General features: G+C 46.1%; 1 protein-coding gene across 3 annotated transcripts in view; it reads right to left on the reverse strand.

Annotated features, from left to right (window-relative positions):
* Positions 1–6,983, reverse strand: part of Eefsec (eukaryotic elongation factor, selenocysteine-tRNA specific) — a 197,982-nt gene that overhangs the window by 186,544 nt on the left and 4,455 nt on the right. The gene's annotated exons all lie outside the window — the stretch shown is intronic.

The following is a 6,983-nucleotide window of genomic DNA, read 5'->3' on the forward strand; positions in this document are numbered from 1 at the left end:
GAAGGAGGAGGAGGAGGAAAAGGAGGAGGAGGAGGAGGGGGAGGAGGGGGGGAGGAGGGAGGAAGACTGAGGGTCATTTCACAGCCCATTCTTTGAAGTGCCAGTAGGAAGGCAAACAGGGTGAAGGGGGCTTGGCAGGTGTACAGACCAACTAAAGAGCAAGTCTGGAGTACCAAGGAAGGAGGGAGCCCCAAGCTCCTTCCCAGGAAGATAATAGCCCCTAGCACCAAACCATACATAGGGGAGAACACCAACCCTGATCCACTGTGGGGATGTAGAACCAGCCATTTCTCAGTTCATCCAGTGCTGCACTGTCAGCTGCACTGAGGCAAAATTTGTATTCCCATGCCTCAGCAACACTAGCTTAATGCAAACACTCCAAGGTTCACAGCCACAGCACTGGGCTACACAATCAGAACATTACTATCTGAGCCTGTTACTCACTTCCTCTTTTGTGAACTCCATGCTCTTGTCCTGCCTAGTCTGACTTGTCTCTAGCTGAAATGTCCCCTATCTTCGCCACTGGTAAGCTTTCAACAATATTCAACAGGAAGTTCTGTTGGAAATGTGGCTGTCCTTCACAACAGGTTGTCAAGCTCTGCAGTAAAGGGGCACTAGCAATAGGGAGCACCACTGGATATCAATCCCTGCCAGTCTGTGGCTTTCTAGTCTCAAATTGTCAGGCAGAAGTGTTAAAGAAACAGAGTCTTCTTTCTTAGGCCAGTCTTTCTCCTCTAGAGCTAAGCTCTATAGACTATCCTGAGCTTGCCCTAAGCCATCACTCTGGAATAGGAAATACTGAAGTACACATATACTGGGCCTCTGGTGCCTGTGTCAAAAGGGCAAGGAATAGGACTCACCTGAAAATGACCACAGTAGAGTGATTGTCTTCAAGTGTCACAATCCAATGCAGACAAGCAGTTTTAGCTCCGATATCAAGGTCAGATGGCCAAGGGCAGCAGCCATTGACCTCCCCTGGGCTTTAAACCTATAGCAAAGGCTAGGCCAGGCAGGTCCTTCGACCAAGCAAAGCGACATTAGTGCATTTCTAGCACTGATTTTAAAAGAAAAAAGTCAAGTTTATCTTTAGGTAGCACCTGTGTGTGCCGCCAAATAAATATCCTCAGGAAGTAGGTTAGAGACAAAGGAAATCATTTTAGTCTTCCTGAAGGCCTCAAGAAAAGAGAGCATCATCACAATACGGTGACAGCAAAAAAAGGAAAGTCAACGTATCTCAACAGCAAAGTTGTTTTTTCTGCTGCCAAGAGGAGCATCACATTAGCTAAGTCCTCCCTCCTACCCAGTGAGGCCACTTCAAAGCAGCAGGAGCCTAACAGCACCACACAAGTAATGAAAGACCCAATTAACAAGAAGCAAAGCTCAATCCTGCACTGTTCACCAGAGAAGAATGGTGAACAGTGTGCAGGGAGGATGCTGACAGACCCTGTGCCTGGGACCAGCCATCTCAACGTGCCATGTATATAAACTGCTCTTCAGGAGCTATGGCTTTCCCCCGATATGGACATAGTCAATGGCAAGACTGCAGTCCTGGACACAGCATGGCCAGGAACTAGGCTGGGGGAAGCTTGAGGCAGCTCTCACCAGCTGAGACCTACAGCAAGCTGCTTACCACCAGAGGCTCCCTGACAGAGGCTTTAAGAATGTAGTAAGTGTCTGGGTTCTTGAATGGTGTCTAAAAGATAGGATGTGTCCTCCAAACCTATAATTACCCTCTCCTGAGAAGCAGAAGCTCCATGGCCTTGCTTGGCATTCCATACCAGCACCCCAGAGCTCTGTATTCCTCCTGCAGCCACCTGCCTGTCTGTTTGCTTACTGTTGGAAGAACACATTCAGAACACTCAGCCTTAAAGCTACTTGACCTGGACTCTTTTTCAGACTTGAAGGTAGCTTGTAGAAATCACTACAAGGACCCCTGATTAAAACACACTCCCACACACAAAGTACACCCAGCTCCTAAGCTCTATCCCAGCTACCCTCTAGCCACCTGTTACTCTCTCCCTCTTTCATGACTCCATGTTCTAGTCCTGCCTTGTTTGTCTGCATGCTGGGTTCTCTAGCTGAACTGTCTCCCATCCTGTCAGTAAGCTCTCAATCATCCTACAAAGTTACAACAAGATATCCCTTCCTCCCAGAAGCGTTCCTGGACTGGCCTAGCAGCTCATCACACTTCTCCAGCAGATACACCTGCTCTCACACCGCAGCACTTTGCTGAGGCTATTCCCTGTGGCTATTCTGCCTGCAAATCTCCAGGTCATCTGTTTAGGCTTGGCCCTGTGTCCCCATGGGGCAGAGGGCAGGGGGGAGCCTTCCTGCTTATGCCATAACACACTCAAACATCACATCACATCACATCATACAGGTTCTCCTGATCAAGACTCCTACAACCCTGTATCTTACCTGCCCACCTACTTCCTCCTGCCTCCCCTGACCACAGGACCCTTGAAGACATACGCATGGTTTGTATCTTGTTTCACATTCAAAACAACACTACACAGTTGTGCAAAGTGAGTGGATAAAAACACCAAGACAACTGGGCATAATGGTATACACCTTTAATCCTAGCACTTAGGAGGCAGAGAAAGACAGATCTCTGTGAGTTCAAGGCTAGACTGGTCTACATAGTAAGTTCCAGGTCAGTCAGAGCTATGTAGTGAGAACCTGTCTTAAAAATAAACAAAAAGAAACAAGGCCAAAACCCACCAAGACATTACCATCTGAACCTCTCTTACTAGAAGTCCCTAGGAGAGGGGTCCCCACAGGTTAGGTATGGCACAGAAAGAAGCAACTTAGATGGCTTAGTAAGGTAGCAAGTATTGTATCTTTTCTATCACAATTAGAAACAGATTTTATTTTTTAAAGAGATGAAGTATAGTTACATGCTACAGTATGGATTAACTTTAAAAAGCATGCTTGAAACTGGGAATGCCATAATGCCAGCCCCTGGGAGGCAGAAGCAGGAACACTACAAGTTCAAGGCCAGTGTGGGCTACCCAGTGAGACCCTTTCTCAAAACAACAACTACAAAGCATATCCCAAACCCAAGCCAGGCACAAAATAATTCCATTTCTGTCAGAGTCTAAAATCTACAGAGCTGTGAAGGAGGCTGGCAGCTGCCCAGGTCTGCAGAGCTGACTGTGAGCAAGCACAGCACCTCTTTGTAGAGGACAGCCATGCGACTCCATAAACACATGGGAAAACACTAAGCATGCTGAACTGCACATTATCTGAACTAAGCTGCATTTAAAAACCACCATGTACTTTCTGTGAGGCAGGCCAGGCAGAGCTATAGAAGACTCCGGCATCGTCCCCACCCCATGGTGCTTCTAGCCACGCAGTACGGTATGGTCCTTCCAACAGCAGAGGACAATGTGTTGCTCAGTTCAGACTGGTTCCCAGCCCCATCGTGAGGCTGCCTTCAAAATCCCACTCCCCCTGGGACTGGGACTATAAGGTAGCTGAAGGCCAGAGCAACAGACAGCATCACCTTCTACATGCTACCAAAGCCCTTATTGGGAAGGGAACAGAGAATCACGAAAGGCTCAGCCCCAGCCTGGCTAAGGTTCCACTTAACAAAAGAATGACCAAGAAGGGCTAGGTCCTGGGTCTTCATTGATAGGTTATCTTCTGAAATGCCTGCCCAAATCTTACCCTGGCCTGAATGAAGTGGTTCCGGAGGAAAACCCAGAGACACTCAGATGCAGACAGGAGACGTTCAGCAAAAAGCTTAAAAGCAATTAATTTTAAGTGATCACAGCTTTACCAAAGCTGTGGCTACAATTTCCTTCTGACTTTGATTATAAGCTTCCAGCAAAATATTTGCCTCAAGAAGGCAAAGTCTTTGCATTATTTTCTATTCCTAGCATGACTACAAAAATATTCTTTGATTTAACATTTGATATGTTTTATTCTCAAGGGCAAGCCCCATGAGAAGAAAAATGTACCCCAACGGAATGAAATATGACTACCTGCTTCCATTTTTCTTTCCTGTTGGTTCCTGCTCAAATATTCTGCATTAATTTAAACTCAAGACTATGTCTGATGTTGTGCCGCTCCCACACTGTCACCCCAACCAAAGCAAAGTCACCCGCTGTCCAGCTCCAAGGGAAAATGGTGCAGAGGAGCTCAACTTGAGTCTCCTGGAGACAGCTAAAGGCACTGCAGCTTGGAAGGAGATCAAGTGGGGTCAGAGAGTGATAAGCGCCAGGCACAACAGAAGCACTTGTATTTCCATAGCAGCTCTCTGCAGTGGGGAGGACTTCCTACTGACCAGAGCGCCTTTGAAGCAAGGGAAAGCAAGCAACTCATGTTGCTTAGCATCACCTGGTAGTAGAAGACATCACAGAGGCTGTTCCAGACAGCAGAATCTTCCATATGTGTGTATGCGTGCGTGCGTGCGTGCGTGCGTGCGTGCGTGTGTGTGTGTGTGTGTGTGTGTGTGTGTGTGTGTGTGTGTTACTGTTGAAAATAACAGACACAGGCACAGAGTACAAGGAACCAAGACCCAGCAGATGCCTGATGTCAAAGCCTGTGTTGAGGGAAGCACCTCTCCACTTCTAGCACCTAATAAGCTTCAATGTTATACAAGCATGTAAGTGTCATATATGTGTTCCTACACAGATGCTCACAGAAAGACCAAAAGCAAGGAAAACAACAAGTCTTTTCATTTTTTTCAATTAGAATAACATCCCCCATGTTTCTGGCTGCCAAGGCCCTTGTCCAACCCCCTTTGCTTATGCCAAGCAACATTCTGGCCCTAGGTATGCACGCCTCAAGGCCAGTGTGCACTACATAGGGTGACATGAGAAATTTGGCTGATGGCATATATTCTTTTGCACACACAAACCCTGTTCCATTCACAAGTCCAAAGGAAGGTTCTCAGACAGAAAACAGAAGGACCTAGAGGGATGAGCCTGGAAAAGCAGATCAAAGGGCCAAAAACTTGTACCCCTGGGGCACCAAGAGCACAGAAAGTCAAAAAAGTAAAGCTTTTCTTTACATACATACATAGCTTAAGCTTTACAAAGAAAAATGTCTCAAGGGTAAGAGACAATGACCCCTAGGCTCCAAGTGCAGTGACTGCGTCAGACATACAAACTTCTGTGCATTCCGATGCAGGAGTGGTCCAGAGAAAGCCCTGGCCATGCAGGACCTGCCTCACACAGTGGATATGGGATGGGAGGGCTTGGAGACCCATCATAAACAACCAGAACAAAAGACTCAGAGACAATACACTGTTAATCCTTGCAGCCACCAGAAGACTATAAATTGCTAAGCCAAGAGACCAGCATTTTTTCTCTCCTACTGGACTTAGATTAAAGATGAGTCTTACATCTTTTACCCTAACCCAAGTCTTTAAAACATACATTGTTTAATCTTTTTGAAGTTCTAACCCTGAAAGATTTATACGGGGAAATGGATTTGAGAAAAATATCACCCTGAAGCACTACCCAGGAGGGTGCTGTGGACAGCACACTTTTCATTAACACTGAGAAAGCCAGACAAGGGCTGTGGAGGCATGTGCACTCGGTTCAAACTTGGCTAGCAGTAACTGTGTTCCCGCTCTCTCTGAGGTACAGGATTTTTCCATCTATAAAATACAAATTTCACCTTTCCTCTTTAGGGCAGCGGTGAGGGTTAAGAAAATAATAACAAAACAAACTAATGCACCAACCAGAAGGATAGTACTCAATAACTGACTCGTGCATTCACCACCTCTGACCCAGAACACCACTAGGCACTGCATCTGAGCCGCAAGGGCAATAAAATCCAGTTTTTCGTTTTTCTTTTTTTAATAATTTATTTGTTTTTAGAGCATTGACTGGTGTTTTGCCTGTTTATATGTCAGATCCCCTAGAAATAGAATTACAACCTATGGTTGTAACTGCCATGTGGGTGCTTGGCATTGAACCTGGGTCATCTGGAAGAGAAGCCAGTGAATGCCCTTGACCACTGAGTCAGCTCTCCAGCCCAGAAGCCCAGTTTTCATGAAGGAGGGATTCTTGTTTCTGGAGAGTTCACCTTGGAGAACAATAGAATCAGACAGCTGGCTTTAACTTAAAAGACTATCAAGAAAACCTTTAATACAATTCCCATGTTGTAGTGACCCTCTCCCCCAATCATAAAATTATTTTCTTTGCTTCTTCATAATTGTAATTTTGCTATTATGAATTATAATAAAACTGTTTTCTGGTGGTCTTAGTCAACCCCTGTGAAAGGGTCACTTGATTCCCCAACAGGTTGAAGACAGATGATACATACAGTCATCCAAGGATCCCAGGATAAGAGGAAGGCCACACTTCTGTTCATGGAGTCCCTACCTGCAGCTTCCTACCCACATACAGCTACAAAACAACAGCCTTCCAAAGTGCTCCAGACCCTTAAGAGAAATCCCCACCACCACTCTCTAGGTCCAAACTCCCATTTAGACCTTCTCTGTCCAGAACATACCTGTGACATCCCATGAAGACATCCTGCTGGGCCTCATGTTACTAGTAGTATCTCAGACTTTGTCAGTTAACCTGACAAAGTAGCCTCACCAGCTGGTTCCTTGCCCTAGGGAAGCTCTTCTTTTCAATGTGCCCACATCCTGTGCCTCAACAAAGGCTGAGGAATGCCTTTTTTTAAATTAAAAAAAAAAAAAAAAAAAAAAAAAAAAAAAAAAAAAGCAAAGCCTCACTAAGGTGATGCCCAGGCTGGGCTCAAATTCCCAGGCTCAGGCAATTCTCTCCCCCAGCCCACAGAGAAGTGGCTAGACAGGTGTATCCATGCCCAGCTTACATGAATTACTACAGCTTTTGCTCTCTCTACACAGAACTCCAGAGACCCTTCGGAGTGTGACAGTGTGTCTTTGCCAGTATTCTCTCATCATCTCCTAAAAGAGGAAAGGGCTGACACCAGTGTTAGCATCCAGAGCCTGTGGTGATACATGGGTGGGTCCACAGACCTGTTGCCAGGGCAACAGC

This window comes from Mastomys coucha, unplaced genomic scaffold (assembly GCF_008632895.1).
Source record: "Mastomys coucha isolate ucsf_1 unplaced genomic scaffold, UCSF_Mcou_1 pScaffold20, whole genome shotgun sequence".
NCBI lineage: Eukaryota > Metazoa > Chordata > Mammalia > Rodentia > Muridae > Mastomys > Mastomys coucha.